The sequence below is a fragment of the Chiloscyllium plagiosum genome, unplaced genomic scaffold (assembly GCF_037043375.1).
Source record: "Chiloscyllium plagiosum isolate Xiang-an unplaced genomic scaffold, Cpla_swu_hap1 HiC_scaffold_44, whole genome shotgun sequence".
In the NCBI taxonomy this organism is placed as follows: Eukaryota; Metazoa; Chordata; class Chondrichthyes; order Orectolobiformes; family Hemiscylliidae; genus Chiloscyllium; species Chiloscyllium plagiosum.
The window spans coordinates 9,620,885-9,634,125 of NW_028270182.1; the positions used below are offsets into that span (position 1 = coordinate 9,620,885).

Sequence of the window (13,241 nt, forward strand, 5' to 3'; positions counted from 1 at the left end):
AGAGGTGAGCGTGTGTGTGTGAGAGAGGGTGAGCATGTGTGTGTGTTAGACAGTGTGAGCATGTTTGTGTGAGACAGTGTGTGTGAGAGGGTGAGATGTGTGTTTAAGACAGTGTGAGATGTGTGTGTGAGACAGTGTGTGAGAGAGGTGAGTGTGTGTCTGAGAGAGGGTGAGCATGTGTGTCTGTGAGACAGTGTGAGTGTGTGTGTGTGAGACAGTGTGTGAGAGAGGGTGAGATGTGTGTATGAGACAGTGTGAGAGAGAGGGTGAGCATGTGTGTGTGAGACAGTGTGTGAGAGAGGGTGAGCATGTGTGTGAGAGAGAGTGTGTGAGAGAGAGTGAGCATGTGTGTGTGAGACAGAGTGTGAGAGAGGGTGAGCATGTGTGTATGTTAGACAGTGTGTGAGAGAGGGTGAGCATGTGTGTGAGAGACAGTGTGTGAAAGAGAGTGAGCATGTGTGTGTGAGACAGTATGTGGGAGAGGGTGAGCATGTGTGTGTAAGACAGTGTGTGAGAGAGGGTGAGCATGTGTGTGTGTGTGAGAGTGATTGTGTGTTTGAGACAGAGTGTGAGAGAGTGTGAGCATATGTGTATGAGACAGTGTGTGAGAGAGGGTGTGCACGTGTGTGAGAGAGAGTGTGTGAGAGAGGTTGAGCATGTGTGTGTGAGACAGTGTGTGAGAGTGGGTGAGCGTGTGTGTGTGAGAGAAGGTGAGATGTGTGTGAGAGAGAGTGTGTGAGAGAGGGTGAGCATGTGCGTGTGTGAGACAGTGTGAGTGGGTGTGTGTGAGACAGTGTGTGAGAGAGGGTGCGCATGTGCGTGTGTGAGACAGTGTGTGAAAGAGGGTGAGCATGTTTGTGTGAGAGAGTGAGTTTGTGTTTGACACAGAGTGTGAAAGAGGGTGAGTATGTGTGTGTAAGACAGTGTGTGAGAGAGGGTGAGCATGTGTGTGAGAGACAGTGTGTGAAAGAGGGTGAGCATGTGTGTGTAAGACATTGTGTGCGAGAGGGTGAGCATGTGTGTGAGAGACAGTGTGTGAGAGAGGGTGAGCATGTGTGTGTGAGACAGTGTGTGAGAGAAGGTGAGCATGTGTGTTAGAGAGAGTGTGTGAGGGTGAGCATGTGTGTGTGTTAGACAATGTGTGAGAGAGGGTGAGCATGTGTGTGAGAGACAGTGTGTGAGAGAGGGTGAGCATGTGTGTGTGAGACAGTGTGTGAAAGAGGGTGAGCATGTGTGTGTGTTAGAGAGTGTGTGAGAGAGGGTGAGCATGTGTGTGTGAGACAGTGTGTGAAAGAGGGTGAGCATGTGTGTGTGAGACAGTGTGTGAAAGAGGGTGAGCATGTGTGTGTGTGAGAGAGTGTGTGAGAGAGGGTGAGCATGTGTGTGTGTTAGACAATGTGTGAGAGAGGGTGAGCATGTGTGTGTGAGACAGTGTGTGAGAGAGGGTGAGCATGTGTGTGTGAGACAGTGTGTGAAAGAGGGTGAGCATGTGTGTTTGTGAGAGAGAGTGTGAGAGAGGGTGAGCATGTGTGTGCGTTAGACAATGTGTGGGAGAGGGTGAGCATGTGTGTGTGTGAGAGAGAGGGTGTGCATGTGTGTGAGAGAGTGTGTGAGAGAGGGTGAGCATGTGTGTGTAAGACAGTGTGTGAGAGAGGGTGAGCATGTGTGTGTGAAACAGTGTGTGAAAGAGGGTGAGCATGTGTGTGTGAGAGAGTGTGTGTTTGAGACAGAGTGTGAGAGAGGGTGAGCATGTGTGTGTGAGACAGTGTGTGAGAGAGGGTGAGCATGTGTGTGAGAGAGAGTGTGAGAGAGGGTGAGCATGTGTGTGTGTTAGACAATGTGTGAGAGAGGGTGAGCATGTGTGTGAGAGACAGTGTGTGAGAGAGGGTGAGCATGTGTGTGTGAGACAGTGTGTGAGAGAGGGTGAACATGTGTGTGTGTTAGACAGTGTGAGCATGTGTGTGTGAGACAGTGTGTGAGGGTGAGATGTGTATGTAAGACAGTGTGAGCATGTGTGTGTGAGAGTGTGAGCATGAGTGTGTGTGTGTGTGTGTCTGTGTGGGATTGTCCCTTTAAAACAGCACTAGTCACGAAGCGAGATTAAGGGCGAGAAAAAAAACGCCTTCCCCTGTTCAATTCAATCTTTGTCGCCTCCCTCCGCCTCTCTCACACAGACACCATCAGCTGCCTCCACCTCCATGGACCTCAGTGAAAGCTCACTGGTGAAAAACAGACGGAATTAGCAGTGATCTGGGACCGTCAGGACAACGCTTGAATGTGACAATTCCCCCCCAGGGAACAGGTAACAAATTCCCCCCCACCCTATCCCGGCTCACCGTGCGACACATAGGTATATTCTTTACACCCGTATGCAGGGTCTCTCGCTCTCTCTCTCTCAGTGTCTTCAGCTACGTGCTTCCAGCTGAGATGTGAAAATAGCCTACAAAATGAGGGAAGGCCTTAATTGTCCATCTGATTAGGGGAGGCATGCACTGACGGCTAGAAATGAAAATGATAAGGTCTGCGTCTATTCTGCCTCATCATCGATATAGGTGCGTGTGTATAGAGTGTATCTGGGCATGACCATTTATCAGCTTTTGTACCTCTCCCCTCCCCTTCCCACATCCATTGTATCTCCGGACGGGCACCCCAGGAGGGTATGAGTTCCTGAGGAATTAGCCCCTGGAACTGAAACACGCACGCTTAATCTCTCTCTCCCACTCATTCCGTCGCACACACACACGTACACACTTTCTCTCTCTCATACACACACTCACACTCTCTCATATATACACACTCTCACACACACTCTCTCACACACTTACTCTCTAACACAATCTCACACACACACTATCTCTCACACGCACAGACACAATCTCACACTCACACTATCTCTCACACGGACAGACACAATCTCACACTCACTATATCTCTCATACAAGCACACACACTCTATCTCTCTCACACACGCTCTATCTCACACACACACACTATCTCACGCGCACATGCTCACGGTCTATCACACACTATCACACACACACACTATCTCACACACATACACATTCACACACTCTATCTTTCTGACACACTCACTCTCTCATACACTCACTCCTCACACAACACTATCTCACACACAGTAACACTATCTCTTTCGCACACACACAAACATCAGTCACACTCTATCTTACACACACATGCACACACTCACACTATCTCACACACTCATGCTCTATCTCACACACACACACTCGCACTCTATCTCACACACAAATGCACACACTCGCACTCTATCTCTCTCACGCACACACACACTGTCTCTGTCACACACAGTCACACTCTCTCACACACACTCACACACACACACACACTATCTCTCTCACACACAGTCACACTCTCTCACACACACACACTATCTCTCTCACGCACACTCACACTCTGTCTCTGTCACACAAACTCTCACACTCCATTTCTCTCTCATGCGCACACACACAATATCTCACACACACTTTCTCTCTCACGCGCACTCACACTGTCTCTGTCACACAAATTCTCACACTCTATTTCTCTCTCTCTCTCATGCGCACACACACACACAATATCTCACAAACACTCACACTCTATCTCTCTCTCACACACACTCACACTCCATCTCTCTCTCACACACACAATCTCTCTCTCACACACACTCACTCATTCTCTCTCACATATTCTACATTTCTCACAAACTCACGCACATTATCTCTCTCATACACACTCACAGACACACACACACTCACACTCTCTCTCTCACACACACTCACACTCTATCTCTGTCACACACTCTCACACTCCATCTCTCTCACACACACTCACATTCACACTGTCTCACGCATACGCACAAACTCACACTCTATCTCTCACACACACACTCTCTCTCACACACACTCACTTATTCTCTCTCTCACACTCTCCATCTCTCACAAACTCACACACATTATCTCTCTCACACACTCATTCTCCCTCACACACATACTATCTCTCTCTTTCACACACACACATTTTCTCTCACACACACAACACTCACACACTCTTTCTCTCTCACTCACACTCTTTCTCTCTCACACATACTCTCACACTCTTTTTCTCTCACACATATACCTTCTATCTCTCACATAACACACTCACACTCTCTCTCTCTCACATACACAAACACACACACTATTTCTTACACAGGCACACGCTATCTTTCTCTCTCTTACACACACACAAATTCTCTCTCTCACATACAAACTCAAAGATAACACCTCTTTCTCACACACTCACTCATTCTCTGTCACACACACAAACTCACTCACACACTCGTTCTCTCTCTCTCTCTATCTCACACACACAAACACACACAGTCTTTCTCTCTCACACACACTCACATAGACCTTCTCTCACACTATCTCTCTCACGCACACACACTCACACACTCTGTCTCTCACACACACACTCGCACTTTATCTCTGTCGCACACACTCTCACACTTATTCCCACACTGTATCATTCTCTCATACAGAGACACACACACATTCTCTCTCTCTCACATACACATTGCCTCTCTCACACAAACACGGTCTCTCTCTCTCTTACACACACTCACTCATTCTCTCTCTCACACATACTCCCACATTGTATCATTCTCTCATACAGAGACATATACACATTCTCGCTCTCTCTCACACAAACTCAAATATACCATCTCTTTCTCACACACTCACTCTTTCTCTTTCACACACACACAAACTTACACACTTGTTCTCTCTCATACACACACACTCACACTCTACCTCACACACACTGACACTGTCTCACACACACATACACACACTCACACACTATCTCTCTCATACACACACACTATCTCTCATTCACACACACTCACACTCTATCTCTCACTCATACACACTCACTATCTCTCTCACACACACACTCATTCTCTCTCACACACTCTCTCTCACTCTCACACTCTATCTCACACACATACGGTCTCACACATGCACACGCTCACACTCTATCTTACACACACACACTCTCTCTCTCTCTCACACTTATGGTCTATCTCTCTCTTACACACACTCTCTCTCTCTCACACTTATGGTCTATCTCTCTCTTACACACACACTCTTTCTCACACATACACACACACTATCTCTCTCATGCACACTCACACACTTACACTCTGTCTCTGTCACACACTCTCACACTTCATCACTCACTCTCTCTCTCTCTCACACACACTATCTCTCACACACACACTTCCTCACTCTCTCTCCCACAAACTCATGCACATTATCTTTCTCACACACACACTCATACTCATTCTCTCTCACACATATACTATCTCTCTCTCACGTACACACTCTTTTTCTCTCACACACACACACACTCTTCCTTTCACACACATACACACTCTATCTCTCTCTCACACACTCACACTGTCTCTCTCTCTCTCTCACACACACACCCTCACACGTTTTCTCACACACACATAAACACATATTATATCTCTCTCTCTCACTCTGTCTCTCACACACACACGCACTAATTCGCTCTCTCTCTTACAAACTCATGGACATTATATCTCTCACACTCACTCACTCATTCTCTTTCAACACACTCTCTCACAAACTCACGCATACTACCTCTCACACTCTATCTCACACACACATACTCACATACATCCACACACACTCACACTCTATCTCTCTCACACATTCACACTCTATCTCTCGCATGCACACACACACTCTATCTCTTGCACACACATACTATCTCTCTCACACACACACTCATTCTCCCTCATACACATAATCTCTCTCTCTCACACATACACACACTCGTTCTCTCACACACACTTTCTGTCTCTCACACATACACTCACGCTCTATCTCTCTCTCACACTATCTCTCTCATGCACATACACACACTCTATCTCTGTCACGACACTCTCACACTCCATCTCACATGGACACGCACACACACACCCACTCACATGCTCCCATCTCTCACACACACTCACACAATCTCACACACACACTCGCACTTTATCTCACACATACACGCACACACTATCTCACACACACACTGACACTCTGTCTCTCACACCCACACACATACACACTCACACTCTATCTCTTTCACACACACACACACTCACTTTATCACTCTCACACACACTATCTCACTCTCACACACACACAATCTCACACACACTATCTCACACACATACACACAATCACACTCTATCTCTCACACACGCACATAATCACTCTATCTCTCACACACACTCTCTCACACGCACATTTCCTCATTCTCTCTCACACACTCTCCACCTCTCACAAACTCACACACATTAACTCTCACACACACTCTCACTTCCTCACACACATGTACTATCTCTCTCTTTTACACACACACGCACTCATTCTCTCTCTCACACACAACACTCACACACTATCTTTCTCTCTCACACACTCCATCTCTCACAAATTCATACACATTATCTCTCTCACACACACTCACACACTCATTTCTCCCTCACACAATATACTATTTCTGTCTTTCACACACACACACTCTTTCTCTCTCATACATATTCTTTTTCTCTCACACACACTCTCTTTCTCTCTCAAACACACACTCACATACTCTTTCTCTCTCACATGCACTCACACACTCTTTCTCTCTCACACACAAATTCTACATGCTCTATCTCTCTCTCACACACAAACTCTACATACTCTATCTCTCTCTCAACACACATACACACTATCTGTCTCTCACACACACAACACTCACACACTCTTTCTCTCACACACACTATACACTCTTTGTGTCTCATACATACACACTCTAACTCTCTCTCTCTCTCTCACCCTCACACTGTCTCTTTCTCTCTCTCTCACACACACACACACACACAATGTCTCTAACCTCTCTCTCTCACACACACATGCACACACTATCTGTCTTTCACACACACACACACACATTAATTCTTTATCTCTTACACACAAACTCACGGACACCATATCTCTCACTCATTCTCTTTCACACATACTCTCCTTCACTTTATCTCAAACACACACACATTTACACTCTATCTCTCTCACACACACACTCTCACACTATACATCTCTCTCATACACGGACACACACTCCTTCTCTCTCTCTCATACACACAATCACACTCTATCTCTCTCACACACACACTGCCTCTATCTCACACACACACATTCTCTCTCTCTCAAACTCACGTACACTATCTCTCTTGCTCACACACACTCTCTCACACACACTCAAGCACTTTATCTATCTCTCTCTCTCAATGCACTGTATTTCTCTCACACACCCTTGCACACACTCACACATGATCTTACACACATACACTCACACTCTATCTCTCTCTCATACATACACTCTATCTCACACGTCCCACGTACACATTCACACTCTATCTCACACACACACACTTACACTCTGTCTTTCTCACACACACACTCACTTATTCTCTCTGTCACAGACACACACTCACTCATTCTCTCTCTCACACACTCTCCATCTCTCACAAACGCAAGCACACAATCTCTCACGCTCACACACACACACACACATACTATCTCTCTCTCTCACACACACATGCGCTCTCTATTTCTCTCTCATGTGCACACACAGGCTATGCCACCAAAGATCTCCACTAGCCCCACTTTCCCACACTAGGCCCACAGCCATCTCCCATTGAATTAACCTAGACCTCTGCATTACTATCTATTTGGATTTGTATAGAATAGAATAGCCCTTATTGTCATGTATATTCAATGAGTCGAGTGGGAAGTGTGCATGTCACCAATATGTGTCCGGTTTTGGTCTCCTTACCCATGATAGACTTGCTACCAGGGGACTGCATTGAGGAGAGATTATGTCAACTGGGCCTGCATTGAGAAGAATGAGAGAATGAAACACTTGAAATGCTGACAGTGGACAGAAAGGTTGGATCAAATGTAATACAGAGCTCTTTTTGCTGGAAGGAACATCAAATGCTTCCAGAGTTCTGGAGATGTTCCCTGATGGATGGGCAGCTGGAGCCCTGTGTGCGACATGCTCACTCTTATGGTAATCAGCTCTGGTTTCATGGCATAGTCACTGCTCAGGATGAGGCCATTCAGCCCATTTCTGTCCATACTGGGTCTGTCCACAAGCAACTCCGCCAGTCCCACTCATAGAATCTGTACTGTGTGGAAGCAAGGCCCATTGAGTCCATATCACCCCTCCGAAGAGATCACACCCCAATTCCCTGTAAAACATGGCTAACCCACTGAGCCTGCACATCCCTGGGCACTATGGGACAATACAGCACGGCCAATCCACCCTAACCTGCACATCCCTGGGCACTATGGGACAATTTTGCATGGCCAATCCACCCAAATCTGCACATCCCTGGGCACTATGGGACAATTTTGCATGGCCAATCCACCCTAACCTGTACATCCCTGGGCACTATGGGACAATTTAGCATGGCCAATCCACTCTAACATGCATATCCCTGGGCACTATGGGACAATTTAGCACGGCCAATCCACTCTAACATGCACATCCCTGGGCACTATGGGACAATTTAGCACGGCCAATCCACCCTAACCTACACATCCCTGGGCACTTTGGGACAATTTAGCACGGCCAATCCACTCTTAACATGCACATCCCTGGGCACTTTGGGACAATTGAGCATGCCCAATTCACCCAAACCTGCTCATCCCTGTGCATTATGGGACAATTTTGCATGGCCAATCCACCCTAACCTGCACATCTTTGGACTGTGGGTGGAAACCGGAGCACCCGGAGGAAACCCACGCAGACACAGGGAGAACATACAAACTCCACACAGACAGACGCCTGAAGGTGGAACCAAACCTGGGTCTCTGGCACCTGTGAGGCACCACTGTGTCATGCCCCGGAGCCCTCCAAATGCAATCCCCCTTTTGCAAGCCTCCACCGCAGTCTCAGGCAGTAACTTCTGAAGTCTAAGGATACACTGAGAAAACACGTTTCTCCTCACACAGCTCCATTCCTTTTGCCAATCATCTTAGGCCAGTGCCCACTAGCTCTCAGTTCGTTCACTTGTTCATAGAATCATACAGCCCAGAAACAGGCCCTTCGGCCCAACTTGTCCACATCGATCATAATCCCAAACCAAACTAGTCCCATCAGCCTGCACTTAGCCCATATCCGTCCAATCCTTTCCTATTGGACTTATCCAAATGTCTTTTAAATGTTGTTGCTGTACCCACATCCACCACTTCCTCAGGGAGTTCATTCCACACTATGTAAAAATGTTGCCCCTCGAGTTCTTCTCAAATCTTTCTCCTCCCACCTTAAAAATATTCCCCCTAGTTTTGAAATCTATTACCATAGGGAACTGATCCTCATCGTTCACCCTATCCATGCCTTGCATGATTTTATGAACCTCTCTTAAGGTCACCCCTCAACCTCCTACGCTCCAATGAAAATATTCCCAGCCTATCCAGCCTCTCCCTGTAACTCAAACCCTCCATTCCCAGCAACGTCCTGGTAAATCTGTCCAGCTTAATAATATCCTTCCTATAACAGGGCGACCGGAACTGGACACAGTTACTCCAGAAGAGGCCTCACCAACATCCTGTACAATCTCAACATGACGTCCCAACTCCTGTACTCCAAGGTCTGAGCGATGAAGGCAAGCCTGCTAAACGCCTTCTTAACTCCCTGCCTACCTATCACGCAAATTTCAAAGAATTATGTCCCTGAACACCGAGGTCTCCTTGTTCTACAACGCTACCCAGGGCCCTACCATGAGTTGTATAAAAATCTGAAAGAACTGCGGATGCTGTAAATCCAAAATAAAACCATAAATTGCTGGAAAAGCTCAGCAGGGTCTGGCCACATCTGTGAAGAGAAATCAGAGTTAACATTTGGAGTCGAGTGCCCCTTTCTCAGCTCTGAAGAAAGATTAATTGTATAAGTCTTGTTTAAATTTTGAATTATTTTGATCTGCATTAATCTTGATTTTAAAATTCTTTGCCTCCATGGATTCCCCGTTCTCCCGATCCTGATCTTTGCAACTTCCTTCAGGTGTGTAAATTCCAGAAATCTCCATGCTCCCCTAATTCCAGGTTCGTGTACATCTCCCAGTTTCTATATTGTTGAATTGCCTGGACCCTGTGCTCTGAGTTTCCCTCCCCAAAGCTCTCTGGCTGTTTGAAGATGCTGTTTAACACTGTCCTCTGTGATCAGGCTTTGTGTTGCTTGTCCCTAGCATCTCTTAATACTGATAGTCATCATTGTCCCCTGGTAGTGATCCTCAGAAGCTGTTTGGGACATTTTATAGCACCACACTCTCGACCCTGATCTTCAGCATCTGCAGTCCTCACTTTCTCCTAGCCCATCAGACATTTCATAATGTGATGTTTGACTGCAGAGTGGGGGTGCGGATGAGGGCTGGGGTGGGTGTTTGAAAAAATGTAAAAGGGTGGCAAGTGGGGTGAAGAGATCGGTGAAGGTTCAGTCCAAACCCGACACCTGATAATCTCTACCAGCCACTGATGATAACAATCCGCATGGCTCCAGTAACTAATCCCTCACCCTATGGCATCCCAGTATTCCCCATCTCAATACTGCCACCACTGTATCCCTCCACCCCACCATTATCCTCCCTGATCAATGGGTACCCATTATCCCTCCACCCCATACATCCCCACAGGCTCCATCCCATTTTCTTCCCTGCCTATCTCACCGACCCCACTATTCCACCTTAATATCCCTCAACTATCCATTCCCCTATCCCGATAATCTGTGAGTAAATTCCTCTACCCAGTATCCCAACTCCAATATCACCTCACCCCATTCTCATATACCACTGACCCCAATATCCCCCACTTCCCATATCCCCCACTTCCCATATCCCCTTTACCCCAATATCCCCCACTTCCCATATCCCACTTACCCCAATATCTCCCACTTCCCATATCCCCCTTACCTCAATATCCCCCATTCTGATATCCACCTTCCCCCAATATCCCCATTCCCATATCCCCTACCCCAATATCCCCCATTCCCATATCCTCACCCCAATAACTCCCATTCCCATACCCTCACCCCAATATCCCCCATCCTCACCCTTACCCCAATATCCCCATTCTCATGTCACTGTAACCCCAGTATCCCCCATTTCCCCAATATTCTCATATCCATATCCCCCTACCCAAATATCCCCCATTCCCATATCCCCCATTCCCATATCCCCCATTCCCATATCCCCCTACCTTAGGTACCCCTCATCCCCAGTAACTCATGATTCTCCAATCTCCTGTAAGTCCCATTATTATTGCCGTGACTTCCCAGTGCATTATTCCCACCCTCACCCACCCACCACCCATCACCCAGACACCCTCACCTCATTCTCTCTCATACCCGAGTATTGCCCTAGTGACATAGAGTTACAGAGATGTACAGCACGGAAACAGACCCTTCGGTCAAATTTGTTCATGCCGAACAGATATCCTAAATTAATCCAGTCCCATTTGCCAGCACCTGGCCATATACCTCTCAACCCTTCCTGTTTATTAATCCGTTCGAATGCCTTTTAAATGTTGTAATTGTACCAGCCTCTACCACTTCCTCTGGCAGCTCATTCCATTCATGCACCACCCTCTGTGCGAAAAGGTTGCCCCTTAGGTTCATTTAAAATTTTTCCCCTCTTGCCCTAAACCCTCTAGTTTTAGACTCCGCCATCCCAGGGAAAAGACCTTGGCTATTCACCCTATCCATGTCCCTTATGATTTTATAAACCTCTGTAAAGTCAGCCCTCAGCATCCGATGCTCCAGGGAAAACAGCCCCAGCCTATTCAGCCTCTCCCTATAGCTCAAATCCTCCAACCCTGGCAACATCCTTGTAAATCTTTTCTGAACCCTTTCAAGTTTCACAACATCTTTCTGATAGGAAGGAGACCAGAATTGTACACAATACTCCAAAAGTGGCCTAACCAACATCCTGTACAGCCACAACATGACCTCCCAACTCCAATACTCAATAATCTAACCAATAAAGGAAAGCATACCAAACACCACCTTCACTATCCTATATACCTACAACTCCACCTTTCAAGTAGCTATGAACCTGCACTCCAAGGTCTCTTTGTTCAGCAACACTCCCCAGGACCTAACCATTAAGTGTATAAGTACTGCCCTGATTTGCCTTTCCAAATTGCAGCACCTCCCATTTATCTAAATTAAACTCCATCTGCCACTCCTCAGCTCATTGGCGCATCTGATCAAGATCCCATTAAACTCTGAGATAACCTTCGCTGTCCACAACACCTCAAATTTTGTTGTCGTCTGCAAACTTACTAACTATACCTCCTATGTTCACATCCAAATCATTTATATAAATGACGAAAAGCAGTGAACCCAGGACCGATCCTTGTGTCACTCCAATGGTCACAGGCCTCCAGTCTGGAAAACAACCCTCCAGCACCACCCTCTGTCTTCCACCTTTGAGCCAGTTCTGTATCCAAATGGCTAATTCTTCCCGTATTCCATGGGAAATCTAACCTTGCTAATCAGTCTACCATGACAAGCCTTACTGAAGTCCATATAGATCACGTCCAATGCTCTGCCATCACGCTCCTTATCTTTCCAAATACATGTAAATCCTGTCGCTCAGGATTCCAACAACTTGCCCACCATCGATGTCAGACTCACTGGTCTATAGTTCCCTGGCTTGTCCTTACCACTTTCTTAAACAGTGGCACCACGTTTGCCAATCTCCAGTCTTCTGGCACCTCACCTGTGACTATCAATGATACAAATATCTCAGCAAGAGGCCCAGCAATTACTTCCCTAGCTTCCCACAGAGTTCTAGGGTATACCTGATTAGGTCATGGGGATTTATCCACATTTATGCGTTTCAAGATATCCAGCAGTTCCTCCTCTGTAATCTGGACATTTTCAAGATGTCACTATCCATTTCCCCACATTCTATATCTTCCATGTCCTTCTCCACAGTAAATACTGTTGCAAAATACTCATTTAGTATCTCCCCATCTCCTGCGGCTCTACATAAAGGCTGCCTTGCTGGTCTTTGGAGGTCCCTATTCTCTCCCTAGTTACTCTTTTGTCCTTAATGTATTTGTAAAAACGCTTTGGATTCTGCTTAACCCTATTTGCCAAAGCTATCTCACATC

At 46.6% G+C, this 13,241-nt stretch overlaps 1 protein-coding gene across 1 annotated transcript in view; it reads left to right on the plus strand.

Moving 5' to 3' along the window:
• Window positions 1-2,164: 2,164 nt before the first annotated feature.
• Window positions 2,165-13,241, plus strand: part of LOC122544389 (arrestin red cell) — a 131,046-nt gene continuing 119,969 nt past the window's right edge. Inside the window, exon 1 of the mRNA XM_087983025.1 lies at window positions 2,165-2,302. The gene's annotated coding sequence lies outside the window, so the exon portion shown is untranslated. The remainder of the gene's footprint in view (window positions 2,303-13,241) is intronic.